We start from the raw sequence: 13958 nt of genomic DNA on the forward strand, positions 1-13958 counted from the left end.
TTCTTTGTTTCTATTTTCCCATATGGAAAAAGAAGAGAGTAGGTGAAGAGAAAAATAGAAAGATGAAATCCTAGGAAGTCTCATCGGCAGATGTCGGAAAATCCATGGTAGGCTGTGCCTTGCAGGGACCCAGATTTGAACCTATGCTGAACTTTTCTCTTTGACATAGGAATGTATAATCATCTGCTTACCTAGGAGAAATAGCAGTGAGTTATAATCATTTTCTCTCCTGAGAGTTAGTAATTTTTTTTTTTAATGCAAAGAGATTTTATATATGTAGCTGATATTTTTTTAACAAGTCTGTGTTGAGTCAATAAACATCTACCTTCTCCATTTCTCCTCTCTGCGCCATTCAGTCATCAAATTCCAACAGATGTCAAGGAGTTCTCACCCAAGCCCATAAGCCCCAGAATGACATAAGAAAAAAGTGAAGTCGCTCAGTCGTGTCTGACTTTTTGCGATCCCATGAACTGTAGCCTACCATGCTCCTCCGTCCATGGGATTTTCCAGGCAAGAGTACTGGAGTGGGTTGCCATTTCCTTCTCCAGAGGACCTTCCCAACCCAGGGATTGAACCCGGATCTCCTGCATTGTAGGCAGATGCTTTACCATCTGAGCCAACAGGGAAGTAAATATAGAATGACATAAAGCTACAGTAATTCTCATCAAACAAGATCTGACCACTGGGAACAAGTCCCATAACTTCAGCAATTTGGTTTCTTGGGAAGAGCCCCCAAAATGTTAACTTTCCCTCCCTGGAAGGATCAGAAACCTGGGAGAAGTCATAGATGGTGTATTCCTGTGATCAACATCCTTCTTACCATGGGGATGACAGAGATTTCACAAAAGCTTTACGAGGCACAGTGAATTACAAAGGCTGTCAGCCGCAGTCACCTTCACAAAGACCAGTTGTTGCCATCATTTCTCTAATAAAGTTTCAACAGAACGGTTGTTCAAATTCCTTTCTGTGTCTGCTAGGACTTGGGAGGCCTTGTCATGATTCATTCAGACTCACCAGGTTCTACCAACAAGCAGGAAATGATCCTGAGTTACCCTCCACCAGTGACTTAGAAACTAATCTGAAAAACGTGCTTGAATTTAACACCACAAACAGCTGGTTGTTGTTGTTCAATCACTAAGTCATGTCTGACCCTTTTTGTGACCCCATAGACTGTAGCCCCCCAGGCCTCTCTGTCCATTTCTGGAGTGGGTTGCCATTTCCTTTTCCAGGGGATCTTCCTAGGGATCAAACCTGCCTTTCCTGCATTGGCGGGCAGATTCTTTACCACTGAGCCACCAAGGAAGTCCTATTAGAAAGAATGGTATTCCCTCCACTTCACCATTGAGGAAACTGATGAAGGGCTACGGAGAGACAAGTAAGGTCACAAGGTCACACAGCGTGTTCATAGTGGGGATGGGATTCAGATTCAGGTAATATGGTCCTAGAAGCTCTAAATACTAAGCTCTATTTCCAAAGGACACAATCACTAGAAGGAGGTTTATCCCTATTCAAACCGAAGTGTTGCATCAAGAAACAGAATGAACTGGAGGCCAACCTGATGGTGTTGTTCCTATTCATTCGCTAAGTCCCATCTGACTCTCTGCAACCCCATGAACTAGGGCTTGGTTTCCCTGTTCTTCAGTCTCTCCTGGAGTTTGCTCAAATTCATGCCTATTGAGTTGGTGATGCTATCTAATCATCTCATCCTCTGCTGCCCCCTTCTCCTTCTGCCTTCCATCTTTCTCAGCATTGGGGTCTTTTCCAATGAGTCAGCTGTTCTTATGGGCTTCCAGGTAGCACTGGTGGAACTCGCCTACCAATGCAGGAGACATTAGAGATATGGGTTTAATCCCTGGGTCAGGAAGATCCCCTGGAGAGATGGCAACCCACTCCAGTATTCTTGCCTGGAGAATCCCATGGACAGAGGAGCCTGCTGAGCTACAGTGAATAAAGTTGGAAAGAGTCAGATACAACTGAAGCAACTTAGCAAGCACACAACCTGAGGGTGGCACCAGGATTAAAAGGGAAGCCACCCCATCCCTAGATGTAAAGTCAAATCTCACAGGGACAGGTGGACACTGGCCTGCCCTGCACCACCCTGCCCACCCAAGATTCTCCATCCAATGCTCATTTGGGGGGCTCTGCTCTCCATTTTATTCTTTAGTAACATCAGGAGGAAGCCTATATCTCCCTATGAGATGTGCCTATTTGGTTCATCTGATACACACTGCTGACCCAGGAACAGAGTGAGGTGCTGAGGTTACAAAGCTAAGGTACTCCCAGCCTCCCAGTGAACATACCAAGAGATCGGATTCTGGACTGTGACAGACATGTATGCAGGAGTCTGCAGAACAGAGAGGAGGGCCAGGGCAAAGTCCAGGGACACCTACATCTTTGTCACAGGTTGACAGGCATAGATCCCAGCATATTTTCAGGCTTCTTGCCACTGATCTGAAAGTGGGAAGTGCTTTGGTCTTACCGTTGAAACAAGCTAAGATGTTTGAGGCAAGAATCACTTAGTGGATCCCCTGAGATCACAGATGGACATCCCACATGGTCATCAGCAGCTGTTCACCTCTCTCTGACTATCAGAACAGTGACAATAGCCGAAGTGGCTGAAAGACATCAAATAAACCTGAACCACAAACCAAGGATGCCTTTAGACCCAGTACAATAGACTTGTCCACTCACCACATGCATCATCTCTTCTAAAAGCTCTTTCAACTGGATATATATACAAACATACACACATGCCCTGCTCACATCCCTTCAAACACATCCACTCATGCATGAGCACAGATTCTCCTGAAGCAAATATTATTTTTAAATATTTGAGGCCAGTGACCTGAGGGTCTGTAGAACCTGAATTCCTGCAGCAGCGATTTTCCTTTCAAGCCAAGATCAGATGCAAGTCAATACGTGTGGCCTGGATGCTGTGTCACTGAGTAAGAATTGCATGTGGATGGTGTCAAATTGAGCCCAGCATGCAACTGATCCATAATCGTGTTCGCTAAGAGCATTTAGCCTTCCGGCTCCAGGCTCTCTGATGTCTGTCTCAGAATTGTGTCAGGAGCTAATGGCAGAAAAAGAGCCAGCGTCATTTAGCTTAATTGAGCAATCATTAGGACTTCCTCCAATAAAGAAAGTAGGTGGGGGTGGAGTGGGGGGTAGGGGGGCTCAGTGAGCAACTAACTTCCCTGCAGCTATTCAGGGGTCTTGTGCCCAGGGTCTACCTTACACAGGACAAATACATCTGAAGTTGCCCAACTTCCCAGCCTGATCTAATTAGTAAACACCTTCAAAGGGATCAGGTCTACCACACACAGCAAAGGTGGGCAAATAAATATTTAAAGAGCACATCTGTGTAGGTGGAGCGGGGAGAGGAAAAACAGGTTGGAAACAAATATGAGTTCACTTTGGGAGCTCTGTTGTGTAATCGTCCTTGCCCTCGCCCCTGCACTGGCCAAACTTGCCCCTTCTCCAGGGTTTTGATGGGACCTGACACCCCAGACACTCAGCCACCCGGCCTCCAGAAAGAACTACCCCAAGATGCAGACTCAACCTGCCTTAACCCTGGTCACTCAACACAACCACTGTTTTGGATGTGAGAATTGAATGAGATCTATATAAAGGGAACCCTGCTATGCAGCAAACTCTTATTAACATGCTAGTGACTGCTGAAATTGTTGTTTTTAATCGGGCAATGATTTAAGCTAAAGGACTAATTCTCCAAGGATGGCGTGTCAGGCAACACCAGCAGTTATCAACAGCACCTCTGCTGATGATCAGCCCCGTCTACATCATTTCCTGGCTCTTTGGGCTTTTTCAGTGGCTTACGGCCAATTATCACATAGTTCCACATCACACTGCCCTAGAACAGCAACTAATGAGACCTCCCGGGTTCACCAAGGCTTTCAAAGACTCAAAGTACGTGGTTCACAAATGAACGATAATCAGCTCCACCTCCACTGTCAACACTGGAATACCAGCAACATTTTCAGAATCGAATTGAAGCCTAGGAGCCATGTTTGGAATCGAAGTTCAGTTCTCTGGAGTGGATCATCTATGTAGACCAATATAAGCTTTTCAATGCATTTTATTTGCCACATCAGAGGGGGAGGGTGGAGAACACCATTCATGGGGCACCGCTGGATGTCAGGTATGATGCTGGGTGCTATCCCTTCCCTCTCTCACTTAAGGCTCCTGATGAACCAGGTGTCATTATCCTCATCTCACAGAGGAAGCTGAGGCATCGGTGCATCAGTGGGCTACACGCACTCCAGTGTTTTGTTTTGTGTTTAGTGTTCGTTGGCTTGGTTTTGGTTTTTCTGCTGTACCATGTGTATTTTGATCATTCATTCAGCAAAACTGTAATTATCAGTCCTCTTTCCATTAAATTGCAACACAGTTCAGTGCTGAACCTATATTCATTCATTCATCCATTCAAGACATAGTTATCAGACACTAGGAATAGAGAAGTAAAAATTTTAAAAAGTACCTATTATTATGAAGCTTATATTTTGGATATATTTTGGAAGAGAGACAATCAATCAAGCAAATAAGGAAGGAAGGAAAGAAGGGATGAGGTTATTTATCAGAAAGAGATGAATGTCATGTAGGGACTGAAGAATGTGATAGAGAGGCAGGTGGTATCATTGATTGGACACTCAGGACAGGACTCCTGAAGGAGGAGACCTTTAAGCTAGAACTGAATGACAAGAAGGAGGGGGTCATAGAAGAGCAATGGGTAGAGACTGCTACCAAAAAGACTGCAAAAGTTCTGAGATGGGGAGGAGCTTTAAGAATACAAAGAACAGAAGAAAAGCCCAGTATGGCTTGAACAGGTGAATGAATGAGGGTTAGAGCCACACAAAATAATGTCAAAGAGATGGATAGGAGCCAGATGGCACAAGGCTTTAAAAGTCAGGATAAGCCTCATTCATCAAATATTTGTTGAATGAATAAATGCACAGACCTTGAAGCACTATGGAAATGTAAATACCAACTGCCTTTCAGGAGTTCAGTTTGTCAAAAGATGAAAGGAATCTACATCCATTCATCCAAGAAGTATTTACTGAGGCCCTAGAGTGTGCCAGGCACCATGCTACATAGAGGGGGCACCAGAATGGATAAGCCAAATTCCTTGATTTCAACCAACACATGGCTTTGAAGAAAGATACAAGACCATAGCACAGAGTAGCAAGCTCTTTAATTTGAGGAAACACTATGCGAGCACATGGAAATCCACCATCTTAGCCTGAAAAAGTCAAGGAAAAGGCTAAGAGAGCATATGAACTACATCAAGATGAAGAGCTCAGAGATAAGTTGGTCTCTGAAGACTAGGAAGGTCAGGAAAATTTCCCAGAGAGAAAACTGGACTTAAACTGGGTCTTTGGATGTAAGCAGGAGGGGCTCCCAGTTGAAAAACAAAGGCTTCAAGCTCCCAGTTTGAATCAAAGGTCAACACCTTGGTGGGGCATTTGCAGCTTCCCACACCGACTGCTGCTCCTAACTTACACTGTCTTCACACACACACGCGTGCTTACGCTCCCGCTGGTCCTCCCTCTCTGCTGAAACATAGATGAAATGACTAGCTAATCACTTCCCAAACTGCTTAGCATCTTAGTCACTCTGAAAGAAAGTCCCATCCCCATTCCAACTAAGATCATGTACAGTTTCCTGATGATCGAATAGCCCATGGATAGGAGACTCCTAATATAACCATGTGTTTCACTTTGGAGCGGTTCATTTTCCTCAGCAAAGATACCCATCTTTAAATGCAATGGAAGACTGCTTCCCCAATGCAGCCATTCCTTGATTCTAATTTTAATCGCGGAAGTCTTTCTGGTCACCTATGGCTGGGTAAAAATCAATAGGAAACCATAGCAGCACATGAGTAAGCATTCACCTTTCATTTATGAATATATGGGTCGCCCAGAAAGACTGTATCACAGGCTCCAGGTGACTCTGTTTCACACGACTTTCATCTTCCTCTGGGACCAGTGGGCCAGCAGCATTCTGTTCTGGTGGTGATAACAGAAGTACAGAAGACTGAGTCCTCCAGAGGCACACGATAACTTCTGCCTCCATTTCATTGGCCAAAACAAGTTACACATCCAAACCCAAGCTCAAAGATAGTGCTCAAGAGAACAAACACTCTGCCCACCATAAGGCAACTGCAAGAATAGAGGCAGTGGGATAAAAATCGCAACCACAGACGTTATAAAGAATTCATCCCACTTCTCCCACTAATGTCAAATCTCAGAAGGTAGAGCATATGTTCCTACAAATACCCTTACTTTCCAGATTAAGCTTCCTCATTCCTTATTTGGTACGTCCTCAGAAACCCTCTCTTTGCTCCAATCTGTGCAAATCCTAGTGTGTTAACATCTCTAACTAATGTTGATTGCAATCAGATGTGGCCATGGTGTGTCTTCCAGCATGGATTTGCCAGAGCAGGAGAGTGGGTACATCTGCAAGAATTTGTTGCTTAACAGAACACTTCAAAAACTACTAACAGCTCATTCTTGCAGTGGTCAGCTAGGCAATTCTTCTGGTCTGGGCTGAATGCAGTTGAATGTATCTGGGCTCACTCACGTGTCTGCCATCATCTGGCAGATGGGCTAGAGGTTGGTTGGTCCAGGATGACCTTGGTTAGGACACCTGAGGTCTCTCTTACATTGCCTGCCTCCAGAAGGATAATCAAGAGTTATTCACATGCCTGTATCAGAAGTCTAAGGGTTCCAGATTGTGTAGGCAGCATGCATGAGGAGTAGGTTCCAGACGGCATATCACTTTGGCCACATTCTATTGGCCAAGGCCAATCACAGGGTCCACCAAAATCAAGAAGAAGGGAAACACTTTATCTAACATGGGGAAAGCTGCAAAGTACTTTGGCCATGGGCAAGCAGTTTCTTTTTACAGGGGTCCTCTATACCATACGTCCATGAACACATGATATGTAGGCAAGCTGACCTTAGGTTTTGGTCCACATGGCACTACTGTACTGACTCACAGAGTTAGAAATCAGTTAATAAGTTCAGACTTGGAGTCATAAACTGTTATCAAGTAAATTCATATTACAGTTGTATTCATGCTGATGATCTGAACCAAAGTATAATCCTTTTTTTTTTCTATTTCATCTCCATTGCTTTAGCCAGCTTCTATCCATCCATAACCATTCTTGTAACAATCCTTTGCATAACTTTTCAAAAAGTGAAAATGTTAGTCACTCAGTCGTATCCGACTCTTTGCAACCCATGGACTGTAGCCCACCAGGTCCCTCTCTCCATGGAACTCTCCTGGCAAGAATACAGGATGGGTTTCCATTCCCTTCTCCCAGGGATCTTCCTTACCCAGAGATCGAACCTGGGTCTCCTGAATTGCAGGCAGATTCTTTACCATCTGAGCCACCTCAAAGAACCCACCAAATTCTGAACATCATCATCATGTACTCCTTTACCATATCTGGTGTAAGAAATAGTTGTTGTTATAACAACTGGTTCTTACAACAAGTTCAAGACAGGGGAAGATCATATTTTCTAGTCTTGCTGTATATTTCAGTGGCAGCCATCTCATTGGCTGTGCATATGGTACTTGGTAACCATGTGAAGCCACACAAGGATGAATCAATATTCAATACAACACAGTTCCAATGGTTAATCAGTGGCTCTTCAATTGTTTTTTTCAGTTCAGTTCAGTTCAGTCGCTCAGTCGTGTCCAACTCTTTGTGACCCCATGAATCGCAGCACACCAGGCCTCCCTGTCCGTCACCGACTCCCAGAGTTCACCCAAACTCTTGTTCATCAAGTCAGTGATGCCATCCGACCATCTCATCCTCTGTCATCCCCTTCTCCTCCTGCCCCCAATCCCTCCCAGCATCAGAGTCTTTTCCAATGAGTCAACTCTTCACATGAGGTGGCCAAAGTATTGGAGTTTCAGCTTTAGCATCAGCCCTTCCAAAGAACACCCAGGACTGATTCTAGAGTCCTTTTTTAAAAAGATAAACTATTATATGAAAATTCAACATGAAAAACAGATAAACACGGGACTGCTTGGCATCACTGACTCGATGGACATGAGTCTCAGTGAACTCCGGAAGTTGGTGATGGACAGGGAGGCCTGGTGCACTGCGATTCATGGGGTCGCAAAGAGTCACACACGACTGAGCAACTGATCTGATCTGATCAGACTTTAGCTGTAAGAGTGATATTCTTGAAGCTCTTCCTACTCAACTTCTCTCATCTCCATTAAAGTATCTGAGGGCTTCTTGGAACAAAATTCAAAAACCACTGGATGAAACCAGTGTTTTCAAAGTCTGGCAAGCATGACCCTCAATAAGTAATGTATTTTACACAATGACCCAGAACACAGGTTAACACAGATCAGTAAATCAATTGTTTCTCAACATTATTTCACCCTCAGTGCAATACAGTCTATATTTTCCATTCTATTCATCTCACTTTGTAAATATTGATCATGAATTACCTGGTGGCTCAGCCAATAAAGAACCTGTCTGCAACGCAGAAGACCTGGGTTCAATCCCTGGGTCAGGAAGATCCTCTGGACCACCGCCAAACAGCTCGTGCCCCATGGTTAGAAGCCACTGAGTTTGGTGATCTCTTAAATCTTTCAGTATTGTAAATCAATTAGTCTATCATTCTAAAGCTTCCATCCCCTCAATGTCCACTGTTTATTCTCAAGGACAAGGAGAGGTTGGTGATGGGCATCACCTAAAAGAACAGAAGTTAAGTTCTACAGAAGCTATAATAATGCTCCCAAGAGTAATGGAGACGACTTGCCCTCATGGACACTAACAAAACCAGTAGATGAGCTTGTGAGGAGAGTTTACTCTGGAGTCAGACTACTTAAGTTAAATTCCCAGTTATGCCAAGTGTAGCCTGGGTTACTTGGGTTTAGGAGAAGACTCTTGAGAGCCCCTTGTGCTGCAAGGAGATCAAACCAGTCCATCCTAAAGGAAATCAACCCTGAATATTCATTGGAAGGACTGATGCTAAAGTCCTTCCAAGAAACTTTGATGCTTTGGCCACCTGATGCAAAGAACTGACTCATTGGAAAAAACCCTGATGCTGGGAAAGATTGAAGGTAGGAGAAGGGGACAACAGAGGATGAGGTGGTTGGATGGCATCACCAACTCAATGGACATGAATTTGAACAGGTTCCAGGAATTGGTGATGGACAGGGAGGCCTGGAGTGCCACAGTCCATGGGATCACAAAGAGTCAGACACGACTGGGTGACTGAACTGAACTGACTGAATCTATCTGCAGCTCAATAATTACCTCCTCTGATATTTAGGTCTAATAACAAAGGATTAGCCTTTCAGGATTGTGAATAGCATTAAATAAGATAATATATAATGGAGTTAGCACAGCCAGGTACAGTGCATGCTCGGAGTTCCCTAGTATTAATAAGGGAATAGATGGCTTTTTTCCCAAGGGAGTGGGCTTCATAACTAAGACAAAATATGAATTTATCTCTCTCTTCCCCATTTTAATAGTCAGAGGGATCTCTGTTCAAATTTTTTCTCTGCCACTTGAGAGTTGGGGTCTTAACAGTGGTCGTGGATGACTCACACTTTCTGAGCTTCAAGATCCTCAGCTGTGAAATGGGAATAACAAAACCTATTTGGCAGAGTCGTTACAAGTAAAGTGGAAATAATGAATGGAAAACAACTGGCACAGTGCCTGCTACCTAGGAAGAGCTCAGTAGAAAAGAAGGAGACACAGAGACCAAGAGAGAGACAGAAAGACAGAGAGACACCCTGACAATATCTGGCTTTTTAAAAAGTACTTTGAAAAGCAACTGCTCATATTTGAAAATGATTGAAGAACATTCAAGTTGTGTGATAAACAGCCAACTGCAACTAAATCATATTGGTTATCTTAGCTATGATTTAGTGCTCTAAAATGCAGAGCCCTACCAAAAAGTTCCAGCAACATGAAGTCATAAAATTCATCATTTTTGGGCCTGTGTGTGTGTGTGTGTGTGTGATAAAGAGAGAGAGAGAGATCTCTTTGGCTCAGCAAACATAATTTGTCTCTTGTGTGCCACAAAATATACTGGGGTTATATAATAATTAAAGTAAGTTCCTACCATCAAGAAACCTATAATCAATCATTATTTCAACCTCAATCCCCTTTTCACTGAGCACTTTCCATGTAGCAAGCACTGGGCCAGGTGTTCTAAAGACATCATTTTACCTGATCCTCAGAGCAACCTGGTCACACAGGATTTGTTACTCTTGTGTCACACAGTCAAGAATCCCAAGGCCACAAAACTATTAAGAGATGGAGCAGGAATCTGAACCCAGATCCCTCTGACCATGAAAGCCTAATCCTCTGCAACATCCCAGTTCTGTTCCCATGGATTCAGAGATATAGACAAAAAGGTCACAAGATATTACATAACATACCAACCGCATGGCACCTCTGGCTGCATAACCTAAGTATAGGGCTGTGATTGAAAACATGGGTTTCAGGCTTGGCTTGACCTGGCCTCACATTCTTGCTCTATCACTTAACACTTAACAACACTAGAGCTCAAGAGAAAGAGAAAGTCAGATGGGTGCGTGATACAACAGAAGGTTTATATAAATGTGCACTCACACATGTGTACACTCAAATGATAGATTCAGTGCTAGAAGTTACCTGAGAGAATGTCCATTCAATGCCCTTACTCTGCAGTTGAGAAAGCCAACAGGGAGAGCGTCAGAGCTTTCCTGCCAGGGGTCCCAAGGTAGAAAGAGCTGAGGGCACTGGACTCCCATCCCACCAGTCCAGGGCTCTCTCCAAAGCCACATCCCAGTCTACCTCCCTCTATGAATGTGCTCAAGTTTTCAAACGGCAACTCCCCCAAATCGGAGGAAGTGCCCGCCCCCAGATAAAGCCGATTCTTGCCTTGGAAGAATGTCCATCTCCTTCTGAGATTGTCCTCTATCCGCTCATTTGCAGGGTCACAAGAAGGGCAGGGGAATGCTTTCATGACGTGACTCCTGGGTCTCCACACCCAAGAATGCAGGAAGGTTTAAATAAATCAGACTGCAGTCAAGAATGCAGACAGGCTCCCCCACATGTTCTGTGTTTTGTTTTTTTTTTTCCCCCCTGGGTGGATACCATCAGCTGTCCTGTTGCTAAGAGACAGGAGTGGGTGGGAAAAGCCAAGAGCCCTATTTTTCAAACTTATCTACAAAACCCGTTGCGCCTCTGCTCCCTCCAGGGGTTCGGCTTTCTTAAGAACAGGATGTTACAACCCATTAGATGGAGAGAGTGAGAGGCCTTTTATTTTTTTGAGAAATGAACAGAGCTTTTCCTGGACCTCCAATGTCATCCAGCAGAGTCCTGGGAGCTGCCAGTGATGGATCTGACGCAATGTTTGGGAAAGAGCCGCAGAGTACACATGACTCAACAAAATATTCGGATTTGCATTCCTATCTCTTGGGAAGCTGGACTTATCAGCACCAACAAGTGCTGCGGGCCAGTGAGACTGCTGGGTTGAGTTTGTCATTGGAGAATTAAAAGTAATTTAAAAAAAAAAAAAAGGTTGCCGGGAGGTGAACATTTGAATCACTCCGGGACTTTCCTTCTAGGTTACATTCCAATCCGACAGACCCAAACCTGGCAGAGCTATGCTATTGCTCAATGTCAAAAACATTCGCCTGGAATGCGGGACATGTGAACTTGGACACCCCCTGCAGCTCCCCTGTATGGCCCAGCAGGCCGCCTCTGCTACAAACACACTGGTCAGGGGACCAGATGCAGAGCCCAGGTCACGTTCCATAGAAAAAGGCAGGGACCCGAAAGGTAAGCTCTCAGCAGCATTTCTCCCCATCGGCCTTTGTAGACTCACCGTCCACTCTGATGAGCCCAGCAGAGATGGAAAACGAGCCCTTGGGAACAGGTCAGTGGATCTGTTTGCCCTTAGAAGAAAGCAAGAATATGAACTAACTTCCTCCTTCTCTGGGTTTGTACTTGGCCATATGAGCCCGGAAAAAAAAAGAAAAAAGAAATCCCGCTACAATTATTTATTTCCAAAGAACTCTAAGAGCAACATATGCTGCTGCTGCTGCTGTTGCTAAGTCGCTTCAGTCGTGTCCAACTCTGTGCGACCCCATAGAAGGCAGCCCACCAGGCTCCCCTGTCCCTGGGATTCTCCAAGCAAGAACACTGGAGTGGGTTGCCATTTCCTTCTCCAAAGAGCAACATGTAAGAATATCTAATTCCCCATTCTGCTCCCAGCCCATGCACCCCTCCCACCTCAGTTTAGATAGTCAAGGTAGCAATCCTTGTTACTCTGGTATAAATGAGAACATAACTCGTTGTACCCAAAACAAAATTCCATTTAGACCTTGCAGCGTGTTCCAGAGCTCATTGTCCCAGCCAGCAAAGAACTAATGCTTGGCAGAGCCTTCTGAATAACTATATCCACATCCCAGCATCCTCCTTTCTACCTCTAAAACCAGTACAGAAAAAAGGAAGCCATCACAGGCCTCGTGCCATCAGCAACAGAGAGTAGCGGAGTTGAGTGCAGGGTGTGAGGGTCCAGGATGCACAGATTCTAGAAGACAAAAATGCCTAACTGAAATCAAATGCTTACTGTAAAGAGGCAGATGGCAAAAACTTGATGGCTGTCTCCTATTTAATTTTCACAACAACCCAGTGAGGTATATCTATAATACCTTTTCAGATTTATCACCAGTCAAAACAGCCTTGAAAGTCCCCCACTACACAGAAGGTGAAAACTTACTGCTAAAGAGGGATGATTATTCAGGCCAGCTGTCACAGCTGACGCAATCTTTCACATAGGACAGCAATTAGCTGAAAGAAATCCCAAACCACTGATGCCCTCAATCCTTAATTACCCATCTGGGTTTGTGGTTTTGTCAACCAAAGAGACACTTGGAGTAGCAAGTGAAAGGGCTGTTCAAAGAAGATTTTTTAAAGGAGGTGAAGCATCTCTTCTTGGAAGACTGACAGGTGGGAAGACACCAGGCAACCAAGATGCTGCTGCTGCTGCTGCTAAGTCACATCAGTCGTGTCCGACTCTGTGCGACCCTATAGATGGCAGCCCCATAGACATCTCCGCCGTCCTTGGGATTCTCCAGGCAAGAACACTGGAGTGGGTTGCCATTTCCTTCTCTGAGGCAACCAAGCTAAGAGAGACCAAAGGCAGGATGTCAAGAACTGAGCTAGTTGTCCTTTAACCTCTGGAGTGGGGAGGAGGCGGTGGAGGTAGGAGGGGTTAGGAAGCTGGATTGCAATAACGCTGACCTCAGGACAGATCCCACTGTTGTTTTGGTTCTGGACTGACTGTGTGACGTGGGTGTTTTATTTGTGGAGGCATCAGAATGCAGCAGCCTGGGCACCAGCCACTGTGTTTCTCCTGCCACTCTATAAAACTCATTGTGTAACCAAGTCATTTCTCCCTAGCGGGGGAAAAAAAGTGGAGGGGGGTGGTGCTGAAAAAAGTGATGGCATTCAGAGGCATGGTTATAAACTTTATTAAGGTATTTATGAGTTGTCTATCACAAGATCAGGTTTGATCATATCGATGTACTGTCAATAGATATAACAATGAGTTACACTGACATCTAAATTTGTAGTTTGAAAAGGCAATAAAACTGGTTGAAATTCTCCCTTACATTGTCCAGAACATAAAAACTCATGCCATTCTCACAGTAGATGCCCCTTAAATAGAAAGATGCTTTGTCATGGGCGAAAGAAAAGGGTGATCACTGCCAAGTTAAACTTTAATACTATTTACTGAGCCGTTGGGGAAATGGCCAAAAGGAAGTGGTCAACATCATATTCCTAGCACCACCGCAATGCAAAGAATGTAGTAGTTGCTGAGTAAATCTTTCTTGAGTAAATCAGTGGCCCATTGGAACTCAATTAGATAGAACAAAAGGAAATCTTTCTCTAATCAATATTTGTGATTTTG

At 44.4% G+C, this 13958-nt stretch overlaps 1 long non-coding RNA gene across 1 annotated transcript in view; it reads right to left on the minus strand.

The window, feature by feature from the left end:
• The window catches only part of LOC104991738, a 16299-nt gene extending 4809 nt beyond the window's left edge, over positions 1-11490 (minus strand). Inside the window, exons 1-2 of the long non-coding RNA XR_825635.1 lie at positions 10670-11490; positions 5909-6023 (exon numbers count right to left, since the gene is read on the minus strand). This is a non-coding gene — a long non-coding RNA (uncharacterized LOC104991738). The remainder of the gene's footprint in view (positions 1-5908; positions 6024-10669) is intronic.
• Positions 11491-13958: the final 2468 nt, after the last annotated feature.

The sequence above is a fragment of the Bison bison genome, unplaced genomic scaffold (genome assembly GCF_000754665.1).
Source record: "Bison bison bison isolate TAMUID 2011002044 unplaced genomic scaffold, Bison_UMD1.0 scf7180017864199, whole genome shotgun sequence".
Classification (NCBI taxonomy): domain Eukaryota; kingdom Metazoa; phylum Chordata; class Mammalia; order Artiodactyla; family Bovidae; genus Bison; species Bison bison.